The following is a 20,338-nucleotide window of genomic DNA, read 5'->3' on the forward strand; positions in this document are numbered from 1 at the left end:
AATTAATTAATATTTCAGAGAATCGAAACGGCGACATGGTCATTTGAGCCCTGAAGTCCTTCCCGCCCGCTTATCTCGAACCAAATCCTTCGGCCTCCCAGAATTAGGACGGCCGAAACTGTAGCAAACAAGCCGTGGCGACCCTACAAAGCACCACTGGTCCGCAGCAAAGTCTTCCGTTTAAACGCGAAGAAACCCTAACAAATCCCCAGCTTTCGCGTTCAAACTCCGGGGGAATTCGGCCGCCCAGTCGAGTAGTGAGGACGGAGCAATAAGCAATAAGATGCTGACAATAAGAAAGGTACTTTAAATAATAATAAAAAAAAATCTTCCTCCGGTACTTTAAATAATAATAAAAAAAATCTTCCTCCATAGTAAGGCCCGTTGCTTGGCAGAACTTTATTCGGGAGAGGGGGGCAGGGGGGGACTTCTTCGCTGAGTGGGGCTCCTGGGGAATTCACGAATAATTAAGGAGGCCGGGTGTCATTACTTTCTTCTGGGGGTATCTAGTGGCTTCCCAGTGGGGCTAACACCTAAGATATTCTACCGTCGTTAGTCCCACCTTGTTCAGTTTTTAAGCCCAGGCAATGCCAGCCAGGATCGGCTCGGTAAGTCACTGAGCCCGCGTAAACGCGTTGCTGATTCCTTGTCTCTAAACTTCGAAGAGCTGCCCAGCGATTTCCCTAAGTAGCGTCCCTAAGTAGCATTCCGTTCTTTTTGCATCAGATCCTAAAGGGGTTCTCTCTCGGATCCAGGAAAAATAATTCTTCGGCTCTGAACACACACACACACACACACACACACCGCCACAAATAAGCTGGATAGTCTTTCCTGTACGATCGCGCCTTCTCATCCAGCGCCCCCCCCCCCGCAATTATTTATTTTTAGTTTCCTTTGTGAGCTGACAGCAGAAGGGGGTCACATCTCAACAAAGCCGTTGGCTCCGTTCCCACAGTTCAGCCCAACCTCCTTTCAGCGGGTCCTTGTGTCGTGCGAACCCTGCCGGATTAGCATTTGTTTTGGTCTTTGCCTAGCGCCACGCAAGAATCCCAGCTTTGGTGCTATGGGTATCAAACTTTGTGGCCTTGGAAGCCCCTAAAATGGCCAGTGATTTTTGTCTGACCTCTTTCCATGAATCAAATTGGTTATTTCAGCTGGAGTTGCGGTGGGGCAAGAAATAAAAATACTACTTTTTGTTAACAATTATTTTCAATCTGTTTATATGTGGTGCAAAAACTCAACCCAGCATCTTTAGAACTAGTCCATCTGGCTGGTGGGGGTGGGGTGGGGGAGTCCTTTCGACTCACCAGGTTAGCAAGTTCCCCAATTCCACCGCACCCAATACAATGCAAGAGTTACTTGGGTGTAGTGATAAGACGCCTGGCTAGAAACTAGGAGACGGTGAGTTCTAGTCCAGCTTTAGGCCCAAAGCCAGTTAGGTGACCTTGATCCAGACACTTTCTCTCAACCCGAGGAAGCAGGCAATGGCAAGATAGAGAAAACTGCAGGGACCTGTCACTCAATTAAAAAGAAAGAGGACCCTTTATTTTTACCCGTTCCCTTCTCTAATTGCCCCCTAACTCAGGGGTAGGCAACCTCGGCTCTTTTATGACTCATGGACTTCAACTCCCAGAATTCCTGAGTCAGCTCTGCTGACTCAGGAATTCTGGGAGTTGAAGTCCATGAGTCATAAAAGAGCCGAGGTTGCCTACCCCTGCCCTAACTCATGAATAATTCACAAACAAAAATGGCTCCATCTTGCAGTATCCACAGCTAGGCCAGTCAGACACCCTTCTGTGGCATCGGCCCCCTCAGGTGGTCTCGTTTCTTCGCCCCTGTAGGAAAAACGCGGGGGTGGGAAACCAAAGGTGACGTTTTGTGCGATGCCTTTTCTACTGATCGACTTTAACCGAAGGAGTGAGAGACAACGTAATGTAACTTGACTCCGAAGCAACTTCAATCAACAGGACCGTTTCCCAAAGACAAAAAGGCTAATTTTACTACTAGGGGACCAGGGCAAAGGAGAAATGAATGGAGGAAATGGCTATGTTTCGTGAACATGGCGGGGAAGAGGGAAATTAAAAACCAACGGCGCCTAGGACAGGCCTGGACAAGGAGCCAGCAACCCCCGCTTCGCCACGCCTCCTTTCACCGCCTCCGCCTCTTCCGTCGGCGCCTCGCCTTCATTTTCTTGAAAGCCGCGCCACGTCGTCCGGACTCGCACACAAGACTTGCGCTTTCCTTTCTACCGACGCTACTCGATCTCTCTGGGCGAAGGCCGGACATTCCTATCAGCTGCCACCTTCGGTTCCCTCTTCTCACCCACCCTCACCCATGTGCGGCGTCTCCACCGTTGGCGGCTACTCTTTCTCCCCTCATTTCTTTCTCTGAGATTCTGAAGTCTAGAATATGGGGGTTTAAAATACTGCTCTAGCGTTGTCTCGCTATTCATAAAGATATAGGAAAGGCTCCACCTTGGAAAATATATTGTAAGCCTCCCAAAGGCCTTGGATAAGACATGAGCAGCAAATTTTATATATACATGCATGCATGCATGCATGCATACATTCATACATACATACATACATACATACATACATACATACATACATACATACATACATACAAATTTCTTTTTCTGACAAAGCCCCTAGTTGGGCTGCAAGGCAAAAGATATTGTAAAAAGTAAAACTGCAGTATAGCAGTTAAAATGTCAAGGTGTAATCAATCAGACCGGTCTGTCTGAAAAACTTCCTCTACATACATACATACATACATACATACATACATACATACATACATACATACATACATACATACATACATACGTATACATTTCTGAAACATACCAATTCTGTGTATAACTTTCTCCTCCACCTTGCATATCTTTACTGGAGGGGGTCAGCAAAGATTTTAAAAAGTGTGTGATCGAAATTTTGCCCTCTTTTTTAATACTTATCAACTTTGTTCAGACTGTCGCAGTCACCCTCTTGACTTTTTAAAATCTATGCTCCAGGAATATTCCTGCTTCTGCTCCTCCATCCACTTTCTCAGGTACCAGTGTGGGATGAGTTTGCTCTACAGTCCCTTCAGAACAGCCTAATCTGCAATCCTGTTCATCCCAATGAATTTGGATCTGAGGTATCTTGCAGACCCCCCCCCTAAAAGTAAGTTTCGGTTTGCAGTCCTGCATCCATTTTCCTGGCAGTCAGTCAGCGGAGCTCACTTTTTAGTCAGCATGGACAGAATTCTGCTCTTCACCTCATGATCCATGATTATTATCTAGCATCCCAACATGATAATCAGCTTAGGGAATAAACGTTTTAAAATCCTGGACTGAGCTGTGCAATCAAGGCTTCTTAAATCAACCATGCCTTCTTAAATGGTCTCCAAATGCTGGTGTTAGATCCCATACAGAACTTGCTAAAGCCTAGAAAAAAAAGCTTTGTTTTTGACCATTTCTAGATGATGTTCCCACTGGGTTGATTCATCCTCCTTTCCCCCCAGAAAAAACCTTGAAACAGCAGAAATTAGATTAAGAACAGACCTAAAACAATGGGTACATTTTATGACTTGACATATGCCAGACAGGAAAGCAGGATGAATCACTTTAGTACTAGATGTCCATTAGCACTTTCCATTTATCAGGCAGGGAAGGACAGGAAAACATGACATACTGGTTGAAATATTGAACAGAGCCCCCCCCCTCTGGAGCCATAAAGCATTGTGGGGAATTCGAGACACTTTAGCTGAGTCTCACCTATCTCACAGGATTGGTGTGAAGAAGGCTAACACAGAATTGAAGGGCAAAGTATGTTACTTTGGATGCCTTAGAAACAAAGCAGGTGAACGTAAGAAACAAAGATTGAGGTCTTCCTTCCACACTTGCCCCTAACCACAGTATGGACATGCCTTGCCAATCTCTTTCCTGCCAACCCCATCATCCCTGCCTTTGTCTCATCTCCATCTTATGACGGAGGCAATCTGAAGTCTGAAACCTGAAGTAAGGAGCTGCTGTACTTTTTTAAGCTTGCGCTTTCTCTCTTATCCTGACACATTCTCACAAAGGATATGATCTGGCATGCTTCAACTACCATTTGTCTGTTCAGTACCTCTTTAAGTTGCTGCAAGTGCCTCAATCCCCTGGAAACTGGAAACCCTCGTGGTAGAGCTGCAGGAGCATTCTGACATCCTCAGAGGCATCTGCCAGTGCTTGTCTGATCTTATGCAAGCTCTTTACAAACATGGGTCTAGTGCACTTTTGTAAGAATGATAGGCTTGCTTTTTTAACAGGGATGTGGTCTCTTCTGCTTCCCAAAAGATTAATTGGGAGAGGTGGGTTCTGTAGCTGCATGTGGCCAGTTCTGTCTTCACTGTATTCATTACAAGTTTTCCTCTTCTGCTGACAAGAGGTTTCACATAGCCATGTTGTTGTTGTTGCTGTTGTTGTTGTGTCTGAAGACCTGCAAAAGCCTCTAAAAATTGTCTCCCTGATCAGCCAACTCTCCCAGAACCAGACTCATTCAAGTTACAGGGTCTACAATTCAACTCTTTATGCAATGCATCACAGTTACTTACTTAGTTCGTTCCAGCTTTGGTGGCACTGAGCACCATGTTGTTAAGCTAATCACAATTGTGTAAGTTGTGTAAATCAGAAGTCTGTATGTATTCTCCATGGCTTTCCACCCGTACTTCCTGGTTTGCCAGCCATAAGATCAGAAATGAATGTATCGGTCACTCACTCCCAGCACCTTTGCTCCTTTGCAGCACTAGTCAACAGCTCAATAGCAACAACTATTCAATAGTTGTCTTTGGCGTTCTTTCCTTGTTTATTCCTAGAGTAGAGCCCCTCTATGCCTGGGATCTGTCATTTTGACCATAGGATTAGTTCTCTTTCAGAAGAGTGTTATAGCCTTGCTCAGAAATAGCCAAACAAACCAGAGGAGAGAATGTGAAGAACACAAGTCCCTCCCACTTCATCTTGTACCCACAACCTGTTAGTCAGGAAGCTCAACAGATGCCTAATCTGCCATTGTAGGTGTCCCAGATTAGAGTGATTGAGAAATCTATCTCTTTCCTTCATTTGACTTGCAATTGCCAGGTAAGGTCAGTGTCAATCTACCTCATGACTATCACAAAATAGGAACCAGTTATAAGAAGGGCATAATTTATGTGGACATATTTTTCTTCCAGTTGAAAGGCCAGTAATTAGTACTATAGTATGAGTCAGCTATGAAGAAAAGGCCATTAGCAGATTAAAAAAAAGTAAGTGAATAAATCCCAAATAATCATCTGTGCCTTACTCCATACTTTCTTCACATAACACACTGTAACATAGAGGCTAGGATTACCCAGAACAGTAGGCTAAATTGTGATTAACTGCTTGGGGTTCAGGATCTTTGCACAACTTACCAGTAACTTTTTTCTAATGTTTCAAACAGAGGTCTTCTCCAGCTCTAGCTAGATATTCTATCCCTTGAAAGTAGGACCTGCATGTGGGAAACTCAGTGTGTCTGAGTTTAAATAGGTGTCCTGAGTTCACAAACAAGAAATCAGCAAAATTCCTACAGTTCCATTTCTATTGGAAGATGTCTAAGCGTGATTTGTAACAATGAGAAGGAAAGATGCTTCTTGTCTGGGAAAATCCAATAGAATGCAGGTATGTTATTGGTATGTCTTATATGTATCCAGACATCTAGGAGTCAAAGTTATTGGATAATATTCTCAAGAAATTACTTTTGTGGATTGCAGGAAATTAGCCTCACTGACTTGTGTCCCATGTTGATCTAAATCACTGCTAAATAAACCATGATCAGCCTCATCTATTATGCTGAGTCAAGCCACAATAAAAAGTTGCAATCATGGTGGATTAGTATGTAGAACACCTTAAGCAAAAATCAAATATATCACATTGTGGCTTAGCTAGTCATGAGGACTAGAGCGCTAAGTCCAGGAGCATTTACCTTTCTGAAAGCCAAATACAAGGTTGCCAATTTGGCTAAGGTTTCCTCAAAGGGAATTCTTTGATTTTGCTCTATCAGAGATTCAGAATATCTGGACTACTTCAAGCTTTTGCTAAAAATGACACATTAAAAAAACAAAGGTGAAATAAGAAGGAGGCACTGGGATTTAAAATGGAAATTTCTACTTAAAGTTGCCTTGAACTCGTTTAGAGAAATCAGCATATACATTTATCAAAAACAAACAAACACAAGAGTCTAAATTTGACTTTCTTCCAACCTTGAGACCTGGACCAAATGCTTGTTTTGGTCTCCCTCTGGGCCCTGCTTCTGTCTCAGTTAAGCTTATTTTTTGTGATCCTTGGAAGATGAGTGAAACCATATACAGCAGAGATATACAGAAACTATGTCCATAGCTCATAACTAGATCTTTGGGTGATTCTCAGCATACCTTGAATCACACCCTAACTTTTCCAAACAGAATGATAAAGCACCCTTATTTATTGCTATGGCTGAACTCACAGAGTGATTTATAACATCTTTTCCACAAGAGTGATTTATACCATCTTATAGCATGATGTAGTCATGGCTGAGGCACACTATTGCTAATGAAGATGGGCTTTGTTTGCCATAGCCAAAGCTGTGACACTTCTACTATAATCTTATGGCTACAATTTTGTCTGGTCTGTCTGGCAGTTAACTGCTTCTTTGAGTTCTTAAAAACTCAAATTTGTGTCATATATGCCTTCTATAAGCCACTTTCAATTGTCTCCAATTATTTCTAAGCATTAGTGTCCTATCCAATGATTCTTGCCTTCACATTACATGTTCAAAATATTTCAGCTTTAGCTTTAGTATTATGCTTCCAAAGAACAGTCTGGTTTCATTTCAATTTGTACTGAACAATTCGTTCTTTTCGTGGTTCATGACATTCTCAACTATTTTCTCCAGCACTGGAATCCAAAAACATATTTTTTTTCTTAATTCCATTTTTATGATACTCCAGCTTTCACCATTGTAAACATTATGAATGGGAAGACCTTGAACTTGACAATATGTACGTTTGTTTTCACAGTGATGTCTCTGCCCTTCAAAATATTGTCTAAAATGATTATAGTGTTTCTCTTAACTAGCAACCATCCATCCCTGTCAATTTTTGAGCATAGGAAGGTAAATATTTAGATAATATTTTGAAGGGCAGAGTCATCACAGTGACAACAAAGATATATATTGTCAAGACCATGATCTTCCCAATCATAATGTTTATAATGTCAACTTATTCTCAGAGAACCAGTTTGGTCTAGTGGTTAAGGCAACAGGCTGGAAACCAGGAGACGGTGAGTTCTAGTCCCACCTTAAGCATGGAAGCCAGCTGGGTGATTTTGGGTGAGTCACTCTCTATCAGACCATGACACAATCAGTCAATTCTTGTCACAACCAAGGGATCAACACTCAGTTGATCATCAACAACAACAAATAAGTGGACCCTGCATTATGGGGAAAAATGCTGGGAAGAAAAACAAATCAATTCGTTCTCTGCCTATTTATATCAAATGGCACTCACTGTCTGCTGACTTTTTTTTTTAATATTGAAGAGTGAACCAGCTATGATGCAGAAATATTGAGAAGTAATATATTGCTACAGGGTGACAGGATTGTCATAATTTGATGTCCTACTAATGACTTTATAGCATCTTCTAACATTACCCAGTCATTGTTGTGGCAGTATAAATCTGTCTTCATTACAATGATGGTAGACAATGCTTAAGTCACTAGTAGGGATCCTGTCTTACTGTGGGCAGTTTTAGTATCCTCTTTAATGTGCTTTTCTTCTGTTTAGGAGGCAGCACAAACATATGCCACTATCATTTATCTCAATTCTGCTTCAATAACACAGCCAGTGTATGGGTATCATGAAAATTTAATACAGGGCCAATTAAAATGCACCTATTTGTAAATGAGTTTCTCTTCCTCCTATAATTCCTACTCCCATATGTCAGATAGGAAAACCAACCATCAATTACACTCCTTAACCCAGTGGGTGGGATGGGGCAATAGGAGTCTGTAAATCAGCGCTCACTCTCTTTCACTCTCTTCCACCACTCTCTCCTGTACTGTGAAAGTTTAACTGTCATCTGGAAAACAAAATAAATAAATTCCCCCATGCCATCTTGCAAGTTGTCTGATTGTTGGTCTTTGTAAGTTACTGCTTCAAAGCAATTCTTTGATGGAGAGATCTATTGCTTTCACTAGGGATCTTGTAATTGAAGCCATTCAATAATTCACTCTAGGCAGCAGAGACCAAAATGGCAAAGGAGAAGGTGCAGTGGCCATATATGCTGCTATTAAGACATGATCAATAGGAATTGGATAGCTCTTAGTCCTCCCTGTTCCATCAGGATGATCACTGCTGAAGTACCAGAAATGACGCAAACAGTTAAATCTCACATCAGAGAAAATGGAAATCAACACAACCTCAGATTAGATAAACGCAAAGTTATACTGCTTCAGCTATGGTTTGGAGTTGACACAAAGCCTCATTGGTGCAGTATGCTAGTAAACAAAAACTTTGAATCATCACGCCAAAGACTAGGTGATGCTGTAAATCACTGATGTAAAAAAGTCAGACCATGGGATGAGTTCACATGACATACTAAGCCATAGCTTGCTTTATTCATAGTTTGCCAAATAACCAGACATACATAATGCTAACCTCTAAGCTGTGATTTACAAACCAAAATAAATGGGCATGTACAACAGCCCAAGCCAAAAGCAAACAAACTACATTATGGTGTGATATATGAACACCCCTTTTCCTTTGTAGCTTGACTTTAGGTCCAGATGGACATATACCTGGGCTATAATCACATAGTGCACTAAGGCATGATTTTCTTGAATGGTTTATTGGCTAAACCATCCTTAGCTGGGTTCAGAGAACATGCTAAACTGTAAACAGGAAATCCACATTAAGGCTTAGTATGTTTTGAAAGTCATTGCTCCCTGATATTTTAGCAGGATGTGGATTATCCAGGGACTTCTATTCTACACTGCCCTGGAAGCTTTTGTCAGTTGTTGATTAATCCAAAGACAGAAGTGCTCCCAAGATTGGAATTGTGTGGGCTTTTTCCTTAGGCCCCTGAAAAAGGAGAAATTGACCCCTACCTGCATAGGTTAATGAATAGCCACCTGCATTTACAGGTTGAATAGCCATCTACATTTACAGGTTAACTTTGGGGCAGAAATTAACTCTGACAGTTGTGTTTTTGCAGTTGGACTATTTTTTTCCTACTAGAGATGCCATTTTCCTTCCTACCTAATCAGGTCAAGTTAATATTTTCTAAATTGACTGCATATGGGTGAAACCTCAGCTTTCACCCACCACCCACCCCCTTGGCTAAGAGGGAGATGAGAATTGTAGTCTAATATTTCTGGGAGACCTTAAGTTGAAGAATGCTCTAGTGAACTAATGCTTTCATGTTCACAAGTGACACATCACAAAGCCAAATAATAAGAAATAACCCCATTGTTTTTGCAGTCATTTCTTTCCCAAACTACTTGAAAATCTGGACAGGAATTTTGCCAGAAATGCACCAATCAACCCTTTTGAATTCATCTTCTGGAAAAGAAAAATATTTTAGATATGTTTAAATACAGTACTTCAGTCTGGCCTGAGTGAGTCTCATCTTGCTATACAACTACTTAGCTGCACAGTTTTAAAGATTACTTTCTCAAAGGAGGCCAAATATGGATGGGCAGACGAACTTGTTCTGTGCATACAACTATTATACTTGCCTACTCAGAAGTAACTCTAGTATAGGAGGATTCAGCCAATATCAAGTATGGTTAGATCACAGCTGTTGGAAAATACCTAGCCAGATAGGGAGGAGGAATTAGCTTTGAATCATTGCATAGCTGCAAAAGACCCAGGACTGACACCTCTCCCCCAACTACCACCCCCAAGCTCCATGAAACCTTATTTGTTTCTAAAGGCAAGCAGTCTGGGAGATTCCTGTACTATAGGCAGAATACAATAAATAGTTTGAACCTTACACTTGTGGATCTGATTGGTTGCGCCCAACAGCAGCCTTGTTTTATTTGGAAACAAGGTAGTGGACATTTACTCTGAAGTAAATTATCACATATTGTAATCTTCATCAGAATGCTTGGAATAACTCCCATTTTTTGATCCAGATGAGATTTTTAAAAAGTGTATAAAATTTTTCAAGTAATCTTATGCCATTTTCCTTAACTGGATTATGCATCTCTGAATTTAGTAGTTTTCTTCTGAGCAGGCATGCTTTACCCATTGCAAATGATGGTAAACGCACATCTCCAAGCAAATGAAGGTGTGTGTACAAATCTATGGAATAAGATTTAATTCCAATGTATCCAGATTTACTGAGTAGTAGTAGATTAAACGAAATAAAAGTTACTATCCTGTCACTGCGAGTAGAATTCCTGGCTCCAATATCTTCTGCTTTATTTTCCTTTTTAAAAGCTTGTTTATCAAGGATTTTTGTTAAAGATTTTTTTTAAAGCTTTACTTTACCAATGCTTTCCTTTCCTTTTTACACATGACCTACCATACCATTTTTTAAAATAAACCCTCTAATTGTCTTTTAAGGGGGAGGAATGGGGGCCATACAAACTAACCTTACAGTAATCTTAAGATTTCTCTTGTAATTTGGAGAACCCCAGAGATGGAGAAAAGAGAAACAGAAAAAAAGAGTCACTCCGGGATTTATAATCTGAAGGAGAATTTTCCAGGCTAATTAAAAAAAAAAAAAAGAAGTAGTAGCAGAAGCAAAATTTAATCTCTTTTAGAAAATTTCCAAGCTGTGCTACATTATCTTTCTTTTTCGGATTTTTTAAAAGGGGGGGGGATGTTGTTTGTTTTGTTGTCTTGTCTTGAGTTGTCTTTTTTTTCCGGAAAAAAAATCTTTTCACGTCTCGCTCGCTTATTACATTTACATAAAGGCCGGGATGGAGGGAAGGCTACAGATCTATCTATTCCGGATCTAAAGAGACGCCTGTGGCTGCTTTCCTTCCAAAGGCTCGCTTGCCTCCGCCCCCGCCCAAAGCCTCGGATTATTTTCTCGGCCTGGCTACGGAGCCGTTGTTTCTTCCCGGAAAACGAGATTTCCATTGCTAAAACAAGAACCCAATTAGCAAGCAAATGAGGCGGAAGAGATCCACTCCAAGGGACCTCAGCCCGTCGGCGGCCGCGTTAACAAGGCAGGCGGGACGAGCAGCCACTAACACAGCGTTTCTCAACCTTGACCATTTTAAGGCATGTGGACTTCAACTCCCAGAATTCCACAGCCAGCAACGCTGGCTGTGGAATTCTGGGAGTTGAAGTCCACATGCCTTAAAATGGTCAAGGTTGAGAAACACTGCACTAACAGCTCCCCCGCGCTACCGGTGGCTGGCAAGCGACGCTCTCCCGCTGGGCAAGCCTCGATCTTTCAACTCTCTCGGCCGGCCGTAGCGCCGGATTCAACACATTTTTCCCCGCAATCCTAACCTCGATTAGCTCCGAAGCTCGGACGTCGCACTGGGCCACGTGGTCCTGCGCGCGCAGTCCCAGGGCTGAAGGCCGGGCTTTCCTCAGGTCTGGCTGCCGTCGAATAACTGGATGGAGCCCCGGCTTGTCTTTCGTTTTAGGGGCAATCAGTCACGACCACTCCTCCTCCTCCTCCCGCCCTGGGATGGCCTTATCTTGCCCGATCTTTCTGATTCCGGAAAACAAACGAACGGATTCTCATGCTACTGCTTCAAAATATTGTCAAAATATTTCCCTTCAGTAGTTTTTTTTCTTTTTTTGGGGGGGGGGGGAGAGGCGAAAGTGGGCGACCTGTTCAAAAGGGATCAGAAATGGAGATTTGAACCCTTGCCAAGGTGTAGCTGCACCCTCTCTGCATTCACCAGCTGGTGGAATGTCCCGCTGAACAGACGTTGACCAGACACCAGCCTGAAAATATAGGCCCCCAGGAAGATGAGGCACTGGTTAGCGAGAGAATGAACATTGCCATCTGAACAATCCCATTTCTGACCATCCAGCCACTGTTTAATGACTTTAACAAAAAAAGAACTCATTTTGTTTGGCAGCTGATTCCCCTGGAATGGGGAATGGAAGCCATTCACCTGAATGTCCCATATCTTTTTATCAATATGCTGTAGTGAGGAATGGATCATGTGGACACTGCTAATGAGTAAAAACTCAGAAATACCTTGGTGTCTCCTGCAGGGATATTTTCACGACATTTCACACAAGTGATTTTGCTTAACCACAAAAGCTATCATCCACAAGTAATCCACAAGATCCCCCCCCCCAACTGAACTTTGAGTTATCTCAATAAAAGCTGCTAGGAAACTCTCATACTAAATGAAAAGTGGACCAAATCTTTCCCAGAGTGATCTTAAGGTGGCTATGGCTCTGTGTCCATAGAATAGATGTGGTTAATTCAGCTACAGCCCATAATAAATATACTCTCCCTCAAATCTTGTATCTTGGATGCATTGGGCCAGCCAGAGCTAGTACCAAAAGAAAGATCAGAAATATTTTGGTACCACCTTTTCAGAAGCTTCACAAAAGCTTAAAGCCTTTTAATAACATTTTAATCTAAAAAAAAGTTCTACCAGAGTCCTGCTTTTTTTGATACCATAGATGACTTTCTTCCTCCTGAATGGAGTTGGCAATTAACATTTTTCAGGCCTTCAGTGTTTTTTTAAAAATCATTCTAATTCCACCCTCCTTAAATCAATATGCAAGATTTCATTTAAGAGGAAGCCACCCTGGTAAAAAGGAGGGATAGGATTGATTTTACTCCAGTGTTTGCCCCCTGGTGTAGTTTTACTACAAAAATGTGAGTATTTACCAGCAGAAGCAAAAGTGTTTCCTTAACTGTAATAGGTACTTTCTACTATAAGAAAGGGTTACTGATAGTACAGAAATAAGCACACTATATATAGTTGCAGAACACATTACAGTCTGGGAAAACATTCTTTTTCTTAATCTTTGTAAGCTTAACAATCAAAGAATAAGTAAATACTTTGATGAAAAGTATTGTAATATTAGAGATTGAGGGAAAGAGTGGAGGAAAAGCAATAATGAGCGCTCTGTAGATCTAGTTTACTATTAAATAATACTTCTTTGGACACCATTCTCTTTGGTGGCAGGACAAAAACAAAATAACTCAGGATTTATCGCTATGTCAAATTCTGTAAGGTAGGTATATTGTCAGGGTTGGCATTTGTCAACTCCAGCATATAAAGAATAAAATTCTGGAACTGTAGTTGCATATTCTTAGTTATTCCTTTAATAGTATTTCTATTAGTGTATTTTTATATCTACTCAAGAGAGGTGATAAATTCTATGGAACTTATTCCTATGTAAGAAGATTAAGGACTGCAGCCCTAATGGTTGCTTCAGTTGTATTGGTTAGCCTAAAGTTCCATACCAATCCAAATTAAGTCCAGTTTCCCTCTTTAAGATAGACTTTAATCAGGTCCTGGATACATTGCCCTGGCTGACACAACACACTAAGCCCTAATGTAATTTGTTTGCCTTGGGCTCAGTGTGTGATGCGAATTGAGCAGTAGAGCTGTTGTGGTTTACTCAATAAATTGCAGTTGAAGCAATGGTAGCTTAGCATGACTGAATGAAATCCCCCTGGTTTCAGTAAATAGTAGGCACAGAATACTTGGAAATGGACAGTCATCTTTCCTGCAATGCATCCACTGCAAGAAGGGCTGTCCCCACTTTTTAGCCTAGCTATATGAGCTTAGCTCCTATAGGCCTTTATGGTTTGGGGTATCTAAAGAAGCCAGAAAATAAGGTTAATTGATAAAATTGTGGGTAAATAAATCACAGTGAAGCATGCCTTGAGGACACAGTTCTCCAATAAACTAATAGGAAAGCAGTTCTGAAGGCTTAGTGGCTGTCTCTTTGTTTGTCTCCCCTTCTTTCACAGGAGGCCTGGAAGAAAAAAACAGCTTTGAAAGGACCCAAAGGATGGGGCTGTTGATCTAGAATCAGCCTTTTCAAGAGTTGTTTTATACAAAAGTAGAACAATTTCAATGTTAAAAAATAATAAATCAGAGGGAGGAGAACACCCAAGCACTTGCAGGAGTTAACATTTAAAGGGTAAGCAGCTATGACCAAATTAATTTAAAGAGGAATGGCCCTTGAGTCTTAGGTATTTAGGGCATTTTAGAGATCAGCTCCTTCTTTTCCATTTCTATAGTGCTTTTTGCTCAAAGTGCTAGGGCATCTTTCAAAAGATGCTTCAGGAACAGCCAGCATGGAGGAAGGCTACCTCGTGTATGCAGACAGATGAATTTCCAATCCTTTTCTTTCTTCAGCTGATGGGGAGACATCCCATGAGACCTTGAAGTACTGTACCAACCAGCTAACTGGTTTCAATCTAGTCTGCAGTCCTAACTCAGCCAGAGATTTTGCAGATCTCCCCATGACAGTAGGATCTTCTGTCTTCTCTCTTGCATGTTCCTAAATTTTTGTCTTCAGTTGGATTCTCCTGCATTGATTTCATCCAATTGTACTTATCTATAATCAGCATTACAGATTCTTGGAGTAGTAGAATGCTATCCGTGTATCTAGTTCTTAGAGAATTTGGTCAGCATAAATTAAAACAAAGATAGACTCTAGCCACAAAAAAGCTTCTAATCTAAATTATCCTGTACCGCAGTGTTTCTCAACCCCAGCAATTTCAAGATGTGCTCACCTCATCTTGAATGCCATACAACTTAAAGTTGTTGAGATTGAGAAATGCTTCCATACCTCAGTCCTCCCCAAGAAGGTCCCCTCTGTATGTGAGGAGACTACAACTCCCAGAATTCCAAATCATCATGGTAATGTCTTTGAAACCCATCTGGAAAGAAGCCATGGAGGATGGGTCATTTTTCTTTTGAGGCCAGCCACAGACTTTTGCAGTCAAGCATATGAAATGTGAGTTTAACAGAAAGCCCTAAGGCTGCTGAGAAGGCTGGGCACAACTGGAATTGCTATTCACGGTCATCAATCTGTCACTTCAAGCAGAAATTATTCAACAAATATTTTCTTTGAAAACTTCCCCTTAAACTACAGTATTTATGTGTTTGTATCCTGGATTTTTTTTATATACCTGTTAAAGGTCTTAGAAGTGATCCTGAGCTGAATTCACACAACATGGGTAATATGGTTTGATTTTGGCCGGGCATATGTGAATCAAGTCAGTGGTGGTTTATTTAATAATTTATAGTTAAATAAGGTTTGGGTTAGTATGATGTGCGACTTCAGCCTCTTCAGTGTTTAGGATTGGTTGCCAAGAATGATAGAGACTGTAGCTACCCATTCAGATTCTCATCCAATCCTAACAAAACTTATCTTCAGCTAGATGGCTTTTAATATCAAGGAAGAAGAAGAGACCCAACTTTTATGTAGGCAGAGAAGGTTTCCTCTTAGAAAAAAGAAGAGGGGACAATACTAATTGGGCAAGTCTGATGGGAAACTGTGGCACTTCAGTGAGAAACAAACCTCTTCTATTGAGTTCATTGATTATGGATATGCCTCCTATTGTATAACTAAAGATAACCTCCCACAGATTTAGCTGCAGCTAAAGTTTCTCCCTTGATCTGATCCTTGACTCAGTGTGAATTCTGAAATAGTGCCGTTGCTTCTCCTGCCAATCACACAACTGCTATCACAATTCTTTGACTGAAGAAGATGGAATTTCACCACCATTTCAGGTGATCTCAGCTAAAGAGCTCAAGTGACAGCTTCGCTCTTGGTTCCTTTCCATGTGAGTCCACTAACCCACTGGAGGCTTTCAACCAGGCTCACCCACTTCTAGCTGACGCAAAAATCTGCTAGTGCCTGGGAATTAAACAAGCTCAGAAAAATCTGGAAGGTCAGCCTTGATTTTATTTTTCTCAGCTGGAATGTTGTTTATAGAAGGATTCACAGGGTAAACCATCCTTCTCTCCCATTCCTGGTTCACCAGGTCTTGTAGAAGCAGCCAGTCCTATGTACTGATTGCTCAATAATAGGCAGACTTAATATGTTCATAAATAGGTTGGAGAATTGCAAGAGCAGAAATGGCCTGATCATAGAAGCAGAGTTGGAAGAAATCTTAGAGGTCATCTAGTCTGCACCTTGCTAGATGCAGCATCCTCTGGAGCATCTTTGATGGATGACCATCCAGCCACTGTTTAATGACTTCAACAAAAAAGAACTCATTTTGTTTGGCAGCTGATTCCCCTGGAATGGTGAATGGAAGCCATTCACCTGAATGTCCCATATGTTCAAGAAGCACTTCCTGACTTTTCCCCTTGTAGTTTTAAGCCCTGTTTTCTGGCCCTGCCTTCTGGGACACTAGAAAATCCACTTACACCTTTATGGGACACCTCTTCAATTTTCTGAAGACTGTTATCATTTATAAAATGTGCTAACATTGGAGACGGACCACTGCCAGATCCTGAAATTGAAACTCAAATACTTTGGCCACCTAATGAGAAGGGAGGGCTCACTGGAGAAGAGCCTAATGCTGGGAAAGATTGAGGTCAATAGAAGAAGAAGGGGATGACAGAGAATGAGGTGGCTGGAGGGAGTCACTGAAGCAGTAGGAGTGAGCTTAAATGGACTCCAGAAGATGGTAGAGGACAGGAAGACCTGGAGGAACATTGTCCATGGGGTCGTGATGGGTCAGACACACTTTGACTTCGCAACCAATAACAACAAAGTTTCCTTTCATATAGGATTCAGTCCTCAGTCCTATAAAAGGTCTTTAACACAGCCTTCTGAACTCTTTGGCTCAGGTTTAGTACCTACTTCCCAAATTATAGATTTGGAAGGGACCTTAGAGGTCAACTAGTCTAATCTCCTGCTGAGGTCAGGATCTGCTTGTTCTTCTAAAAAGAAAGACTGGCTTCTGCTCATCCAGAGGGATTCTTTTGTAGTCCATAAGGCATCAGTGAAGATCAGAGGTGGGACTTTCAAGGGTTTAAACAATTTCGCAGAGAGCTAGCCTATCTTTGTCCAGTAGTTCTAAAATGTTTAAAACTACTCTGGGTGTATTGATTGCAGAGAACTGGAGGACTTTTACTGAAGAGATTCTATGAATACCAGGCCATTCCACGGGGTCCTACTTGTTAGTATGCCTGAAGATTTTGGATGATATTGAGGAAAACAGACAAAAGCACTCTGTGACTCTAAGATATTCCACCTTCCTCAATTAAAGACTGGAAAGACCCATTTTGGGACAATCGCCACCTGATTGACACCACCTGATACTATTCACTTTTCTGAACAGGTGACAAGGGAAAGGGATGGAGTTATCTCCGGCCAGAGGCCCACACCTTTTATCCAGCCTATTCCCCTCCAGTCAGGTGATTTCATAGCCCACTGAGAGAACCTGGTTGTTAGGCTGCTTCTGTGCAGTCCTTTCAGCCTGGAACCATGGAAGCTTTCCTTTTAAAGACCTGGTAGGCAATCGGAGGATTTCCACACCAGATTTATAGTGTGGTCCAGTCATTGCCTTGGCAATCTATCATTAATGCAGACATGGTTTATATTGCCAGGACGAGGGCTGGGTGATGCTATAGATTGCTAATGAGAAAACCCTCCCTCTGGCTGGCCTTTCCTCTTAATTCTTATTCCACCCACGAGGATTTCATTCTTCCCAGGTGAAGGAAGAGAAATTGGTGACATGTTTTTGAACAAAGTGAATTGATTCAACTGGAAAAACTCCCCCAGTGTGGCTCCCTTCCATAAAGTCCCTAAAACCCAACCCACTTCTGATGCACAACCTACAGACATCTGGCACAAGTTCCAAAGGCTTCATATCCAGAGTAAGTAAACGGGCCTCACTCTTTTCATTTGCCCATTGATGTCACTTGCCACCTCTTACAGATGCCCTGGACCCCAGCCCTCTAGGTCTAGGACCAAATCTCAACACCCCCCCAGTGCCCCTTTCTTTCCTTTCAGAGGAGGGGCTCTGTTGGTTTGATGTGAGAATATGAGATCACAAGCACCCTCAGCAGGAGTGTCTGTCTGCCCCCCAGGATGATCAAAAATGGCAGTTCTGCCTATGTTTTATGTGCGTGTAGCCACCATCTTGACTTTCTGTGGGCATCCCTGGTTTTCAGGCATCTACCTCTGCTGAACTGTGGGCAGGAAAAAAAAAACAGATGGAGGAGAAGGGTGTCTTTAAACCCTAGGTGAAGCAGCCAGATCTGGACTGAAATGAACATTAATCTCCCAAGCAAGCCTTATGCCGTGCAATTGATCCTTTTTGGTTGTTTGCTTAATTAAATGTGTTTTTACTTTAGTTCAAAAATAGCCTTCGCATCCATAAATGAACAGTGGCCTTTGGGGGGGGGGGGGAGGAAAGGGTTTTTAAATAAATAAATAAATAAATAAATAAATAAATAAATAAATAAATAAAGCAAAGTCCCCACCACTTTGAAAGTGGGGGTTGCCAAACCAAATGCCCCTCCTGTTCACTCCCTGTCCTGCAATTCAGATTCTTACCCAGTTCTCACAGGACCTGGCTGCTCTGGTAGAAAACAACTGCCATTTCCTCCCCCCCCCAAAAAAAACAACAAACAACTGTAAATTATTTAAGCGACCAATTAAATCACAAAATATTTATTACCATTCTAATTGTAAGCGATTAGTTAGGATCTATAAAAGAGTAATTTACTTTTTAGGGATCAATAATTATACAAATTGTGCAGTTTCATTTTTCTTCTGAAGAAATCTGTGGAGCAGCATGGTTTTTTTTACCAAGCCTGGTGAAAAGAAGAACAGAAGCAGGTTGTTTGTGAAAAAGCAGCTTTTTCCAAATAAAAGACTGCTGTTAGTAGAATCGTGGGTTGTCTATGAGAGAGCAGAATCGTATTTTACCGGGTTTACAGGTTTTATTGGGCTGTAAAATGCTTTGACTAGTCAGATATTTTTTTTTCCATGCAAACAGCAACAAAGGAAAAGACGTGTCAAGGGGAGAAACAGAAGCAAAGGCATTATATCAGCACGTAGGTTTTTTTTCATAAGGCCTACGATCTGCTACCTTGATTGTGAATATAATTATAATTTTAAAAGCTCATTCTGGCAAAAGACAGGCGCAGTCTCCCCCTACACACCAGCACCCTTTGCCAACCAGTATGAATCTCTGTTTTCCTCTGCCATAAATCTTACTTCTGTAGCGGTTATGCCAGGGCTTTCGTTCTGCATTTCACATTTCAAGTCCAGATCAAAACTGGAATTAAACAAAGGTTAGCTTAAATGAGAAAAACGTCTGTAAGAAAATAAACACGGAAACCCAAGACTCGACCCCTTTTCTCTGAGCAGCAAGAAAAACAAGGGTCAATCACCCACGTGGGAAACAAAGGTTGCTGCTTCCCCCTTTTCTTCTGTCTCTGAAAATAACCCTGCCTTTAAGCGGGGGAAAATCTAAGCCACTTTCATCGATTAATTTCAGAAAAGAAATTCTTATCTGAGATTTATTTCCGAGCAGATTGTGCCGTTGAAATAAGCCACCCCGGTCGGTTACTTCAGGAATCGAATGACCGTCTAGCGCAATTTTATTTCTCCTTGAAAGAAAACAGTAATTAAACGCGATGTCAGCCGCCTGTTTCATTATTTGTTTTCAGAAACGACGGAACGACACGGGCCAAAGTTTTTATTCTTTCTGGACTAGAAATAATTAGCATCAGGGGGAAGAGAGCACCACAACTGCAACAAAAAAAAACAAACAACAAAACAAGTCAAGCCCAGAAATCCAATCGCCGCGTCCCTTGACTTAAATTGGAACTCGGTTTTATATTCGTCGAAAATCGCAAGGAAAGGAGTTTCGGGAGTGGTTATTTCACCATAAATTGAGCTTTTTATTTCTTTCTTTTAAAAAAAAAAACCCTCTCAAAAGCAATCGCGCGAATAACTTCTTTATTCTGCCGTGTCTCTCGGCGCTCCCGAGGAGTGTCAGCCTAGCGGACTCTTGTGTTGTTGTTACTATTGCTTCTTTTATTAGAAGGCGCGCTGATCTTCATTTACAGAAGGGTGGAAAACAATTCTGGGCGCCGCCGTTTGAGTCCCAGGACCGGGCAGGGGAAAAAAAAAAGGGAAGCGGTTCACCTCTCTTGCCTGCCCGGGCTTTGCTCGCCACACCGGCACAATCGGGGCCGCCCTCCGCCTTTATTCCTCCCCTGGCTAGATTGCACCGACTCACCCACCCACCCTTCCTTGCCCGCTTTCTGCAGGCGTGCCCAGGTTGGCATCTGCTCCAGGAAAGTCAAGGTTCCCTTCGGAGGAACCGACGGCCTCTAGTTTTAGGGAGCGATTTGGCTTCGGTGATGTTCCTGCCGAGGTGGAGGCCTTCCTC

At 41.9% G+C, this 20,338-nt stretch overlaps 1 protein-coding gene across 1 annotated transcript in view; it reads right to left on the reverse strand.

The window, feature by feature from the left end:
• SIM1 (SIM bHLH transcription factor 1) overlaps window positions 1–20,338 on the reverse strand; it is a 69,764-nt gene that overhangs the window by 42,511 nt on the left and 6,915 nt on the right. The window lies entirely within an intron of this gene.

This window comes from Protobothrops mucrosquamatus, unplaced genomic scaffold (genome assembly GCF_001527695.2).
Source record: "Protobothrops mucrosquamatus isolate PMUCROS unplaced genomic scaffold, P.Mucros_1.0 scaffold663, whole genome shotgun sequence".
NCBI lineage: Eukaryota > Metazoa > Chordata > Lepidosauria > Squamata > Viperidae > Protobothrops > Protobothrops mucrosquamatus.